Raw genomic sequence first — 5,673 nt, 5'->3', positions numbered from 1 at the left:
TTCTCCCATTGCAAGAAAGATCAATCTAGTAGGACAAACTAAACCAATAATTTGAAGAGACTTGCAAAGATATCAAAGCATGCATATAAGAATTCAGAGAAGAACCAAATAATATTCATAGATAATCTTGTTCATAAACCCACAATTCGTTTGGATCTCGGCAAACACATCGCAAAAGAATATTACATCGAATAGATCTCCAAGAACATCGAGGAGAACTTTGTATTGAGAATCAAAGAGAGAGAAGAAGCCATCTAGCTAATAACTATGGACGTAAGTTCTGTGGTAAACTACTCACGCTTCATCGAAGAGGCTATGGTGTTGATGTAGAAGCCCTCCGTGATCGATTCCCCCGCTGGCAGATCGCCGGAAAAGGCCCCAAGATGGGATCTCACGGGTACAGAAGGTTGCGGCGGTGGAAAAGTGGTTTCATGGCTCTCTGCGGTCGATCTAGGGTATAAGAGTATATATATAGGCGAAAAAAGTACGTCGATGGAGCTACGTGGGGCCCACGAGGGTGGGGGCGCGCCTACCCCCCCCCCCTTGGCGCGCCTTCCTGCCTCGTGGTCGCCGCGCGGAGTTCCAGACTTCCACTCCAAGTCTCCTGGTTTGCTTTCGGTCTAAGAAAGATCATCTCGAATGTTTCATTCCATTTGGACTCCGTTTGGTATTCCTTTTCTGCAAAACTCTAAAATAGGCAAAAAAAACAGAAACTAGCATCGGGCCTCGGTTAATAGGTTAATCCCAAAAATAATATAAAGAGCATATTAAAGCCCATTAAACATCCAAAACAGATAATATAATAGCATGAAACAATCAAAAATTATAGATACGTTGGAGACGTATCAGTAGCCCACTCTATGTGATCGGAGATCCTGTGAAGTAGAAGTGGGAGACAAGATGTTGGTCAGCGGGGAGGAGAGTATCCCTGTGTTAATTATCCCACTCCGTGAAGATGCAATACTCTCCTGATCTACATGGCAGGTTGATACTTATCTTAATGTGTTTCAAGTGGCTTATTCGGGTAAGCAGAGGTGTTGCCCTACAGAGCATCTCCTGAGGAACACACCTATATGAATTTGATTGTTAACGTCGCAGTCTATGAGAATTGGGTGCTCTCTAATAAATTCATGAAAGGCCCTGGAGTATGACGTATACGCTCCACCCGCGGGGAAGCCTTGCGGGAGCCCAGTATCGGTCAAGAATTTGTGTGAAACTAGTCTCGCAGAAAACTTGTAGTTCAAGGCACAGTTCACTATTCAAGTTGTGACCTAGTCTAGCATAGACCTCTAAGTGGAAGTTCAAATTAACAGTCTCCACTGAGCACTGGTATATAAACAATGATTTGGAACTAAACAATGATATGTGACAATGAGACTTTGTGGGGGATTGTTTGAATTTGCTAGCGGGCTATTGGCCCAAAGCACAACTAAAATTCTAAAATTCTCTTGGCCCATTCATGCACACATGTGAGTGGTGTGAGTGAGACTAAAGTTTAGTTCCACGCCATAAGTTGAGAGAGAGTTGCACCTCTTTATAAGGTGAGCTCTTTTATCACTTGTATGAGCACGAGAAGAGGAGACCTACACGCGCACTGCTTCTCCTCGCTCGCCTCGCCACGCCACGTCTCGTCACGACGCGACGCGACGCGCCGCGGGTTGCGGGAATGAGCCGGGCCGAGGACAAAGCTATGCATGTATTATATATTTTTGCTGCTCGAGAATAATTAATAAGTCATTAGTTAATAATTAATGGACGCATTAATTACTCAGCCATTTCCGATCCTTTTTGATCATGGGGCTATTACTTGGACGTGGGGTTTTCTCCACGACCTACCCGGCCCGCATTATATAGTAAGGCAGACGTCTACCTAGCTGCGGCCGCATCGTATGGTTTCGCACCACTGTTCCAGAGCATTGCGCCGCCACGCAAGACTTCTCCATCCCTCCTTCTGGCGTGAACTGCGAGAAGGGACAACAGGCCTCCGGAACCCCGCCTCTCGTGATCCTGTACGGGAGAGGGGCGATCAGGTTTTTGGGGAGCGCACTCGCGCGACTGCTGGCAGCGACGACTACGCCAACGACGACTTCTTCCCCGACCTCGGCAACCTCATCCTCGACGACATGGGCGATAACATCAATGTCGGCGGTGTTGCTCCTGCTGCATCGTATGTGATTCTTTCCTTCTTGTTTGAAATCGTGGTAGAATTCATATTTCTAGAATGTGTTGTAGATGTGATATGTTCATCTACTATACTAGTTCGCATGATTAGTTTAATCTCTGCTAGTGCTTTCATGATTTATCTTTTGTTTATTCGAATTAAATCTCGTAGTACTTTTCTCATATTTTCAACATCATATAGGTTTCCAATTTCCCAATTTCTCAAATCCATCAGCATGAGACGACCCTCTATCCGGTGAAAACCAGTGCAGATCGATCCTTGACGATTGCATCAGCATGAGACGACCACGAGGCGAACTAGCCACAGCGGACAAGATCACGCCCGGCCCGATCACAGGAGGGCAGGCTCTCGCACGCGGATCCCCGGCCGACACCTCGACACGCCCGTCCAGCAGCAGCGCTCCTTCGGCATCAACAGGGGACACCTTGTCGCATCTACTCCAACAATGATGTCCACGCGCCGCGGAGACGGCTATGCGTGGAGCCCTTCTCGTCTGCGAAGCAGATCGAACAGCAACCCTCGCGTGGACCAGGTGTGGCGAGCCTGCCGCGGATCAGAGGCAGATACACACACGTGCAGATCTTCATCAACAGGTGCAGACGCATGCGATCCATGGACTTGGGCAAGAGACTTCAGCTGCCTTCGATCTAGACGACCGAGGTGCAACACGGCGAGCGGCCAGCTTCAGGATCCATGCAAGGTTAGGCCTCATGCACATGTAGGAGTTCATGACGTTCCCGTGCAGCTAGCACCACATGCATGAGCATATATGCATCGATAGACTTCAGCACCAGTCTCTACATCAAGCCCTTCGAGCCTTCGTTGACCTGCGACAGCCACGCATCTCCAGCCTCGGTTGTGACACGTTGTCGACCATCGGGCCACTGAGCCGGCAAACTGCACCGAGCGACTGAACAATCTGCGCTGCATCAAGCCGAACTACACCGGGCTGAACCACGACATCAAGTTGTATGACTATAACAGACTACGAGTCAAGATCAACGTCGAGCCCGAGAAGCGACAACAGCGCCAACTACACGCCAAGCCAGTGTGGAAAAAGACTGCAAATTCTTCATCGACTTCTCCGGCGTGACACGACATCGACACATCATCGCCACGAGGGACGCCTTCAAGCGACATCATCGTCGACACGCCGCTGCAACACTATTGCCGACACTTCATCGTCAAGGTCTTCATCAACCTGGTCTTCACCAACATCTTCATCAACACGCCGCTGCCTCGTCCACAAGATGGACACCTAGCGTCCTCTGACAGACTTTTCTGCAAGACACGACTTCGACGACGGCAATGACCGCGTCATCCATGACAGATGACTGCATCGACACAGCATCACTACAGTGATAACCTTACACGACCACACGGTTCTGCCAAAACCGATGTGTGCTCGATGGGCTTCCTCCGGTCTTGACAAAACCGGTGGACTCATCGCCGACGGCACCCTCTGACATCCCCAAGGTGCATTTTCCACGTCTGCAGCTCCGTCATAGCGCATTTTTTTGCGCCTCCGGCTTTGTGCGGCTTCATCATCCACGACGACCACACCATATCGACCACGGCTACATCACCATGATCGGCTACCTCGACATTAATGGCTACGTCTATAGCAACTCATCGGCAATAACTCTAGTCAACAGCGTCCACGTCGTCACTAGCGCCCACCCCACTCCCGCTATGACTGCGGGAGGGAATAGGGCGAGTCAAGGGAGGCACCAGAAGGGGATGCAGTCACCGCCCTAAGTGTCGACCCATCAGAGCTGCGGTTGATGATGGCACAGCGAAGAAGAGGACGAAAGCGCAAGGCTTCAAATTCAGTCATAATCATCTGGTTCACTCCCGCTACGACAGAGGGGGAATGTTAGAAGTATATTGTTTTTGAGATAGAGATAAGAGTTAGAGATACAATATATTAAATCATGTATGACTTGCCCTCTACTCCAAGTCTCTCTTCCTTACATGTACTTCTATATATACCCTACACAAGGATCAGATCAATACAACGAATATTATCATCTTATAATTTTCTACACTAATTAGCATGCATTGCCAATCACGCGGGAGCATCCTCCACATGCAAATGGTAAGTAGCAAAGCATTGCAATGATCACGTGGTTCACACCTTATCCACTGTCTCCACTCTCCAGCGATCACGTGCACTCTTTCTCCCTAGAGTTGCGTATCTTTTTTCATGCATAAGAAACATAGCGTTTGATGGAAAATATATTTTATGAAACTTATAGGAGTCAAAAGGCATCTACAAATGAAAAACACGTAAGTTTACTAATTACGTCTTTTACATCATTGCGGGATTTTCATTTCATGTTTCATGTATTGGAGCAAATGCAAGGAGGAACATATTGACCAGGTTGAAGGCAGTATACTTAAACAACGCCTCCTACTTCCTCTGAAGTTTTTCTAATTCCCTTCCCAGATTCAGAAAATCACAACTCACCTCAGTTTTCTGTTCATAACCAAACGGTAGAAGAGCCAGAAAACGGTGAGGCAACACCTGCTTGGGACGGCAGCGGTGGGCGGCGTTTGCTGGTGTGGGCGGAGGAACATCTGCGACAAGGGGTCCCTCCCCTCCGCCGGCACGAATAGCGCCCAGTTGACTGACGCCTCCACCATGCCACACACCGCCGCCATGACCTGCCGGTACACGAAGAAGAAGCTCCGCACGGTCGCCTACATGGACTGGAAAAAGCCTACAGGCAGGGCGTAGCTATGTACAGCTAGCCGATGTCATTGGCACCGGGTACAATATGCACTTGCTTAATATAATCCATTGATTTAGTGTGTAGGTCATTAATTGTTTGACATGTAGGCATGTGTTTTTCCATATGGACACCGGGTAATTTCCAGACTGGATCCGCCCTACAGCAGCTCGATCTTGTGGGGATCCTCGCCTTCCCGCGCCTCCGGACATGGTACAGCCTCATGGCCATCTCTTGCGCCCTTAGCCCGCCTTTGGGGTTCACCTCGAAGCCGATGACACACGGCACCGGCTTCTTGATGTCTCTCGTGGTGTTCGCGGCGTGCAGCAGGGATCGATCTGGATAGGAAACAGAAGGAAGAGTCAGTGCCTTCAGGCACGGCCGTATCACGTGCTAGCTCTAGAGCCGCAGGAGATCGTCCTGGTCCATCAGCCGTAGGTCCTCGATCAACCAGCTTCTAGATCGCTCCAGTATCATCCGCCGCCGCCACCCACTCCTTCGATTGGATCCGGTTGCTCAGGCAGGTGAGAACCTAAGAGACACATACGACCAGGATTAAAGAATCTGGTGGATATTGAAGGCCGCCTCGTTCTCCCAGTTGTGGTAGCTGGTCTTGGGCTCCGGCACGACCGAGGTCTTGAGGGCGTGCAGCTGCACGACACTGTCGTACGTAAGCATGGGATTGCCGGGGAGGTTGGGCTCTCGGAAGCCGAGGGAGAGGGCGGGCGAGGCGCAGGAGGAGGCGGGCCTCGCTGGCAT

General features: G+C 49.9%; 1 pseudogene; it reads right to left on the bottom strand.

The window, feature by feature from the left end:
- Nucleotides 1-4,648: 4,648 nt before the first annotated feature.
- LOC125506690 lies at nucleotides 4,649-5,673 on the bottom strand (annotated as a pseudogene).

The sequence above is a fragment of the Triticum urartu genome, chromosome 5 (genome assembly GCF_003073215.2).
Source record: "Triticum urartu cultivar G1812 chromosome 5, Tu2.1, whole genome shotgun sequence".
In the NCBI taxonomy this organism is placed as follows: Eukaryota; Viridiplantae; Streptophyta; class Magnoliopsida; order Poales; family Poaceae; genus Triticum; species Triticum urartu.
Note: the sequence above shows the minus strand (reverse complement) of the source record. Positions and strands in the feature narration are given on the sequence as shown.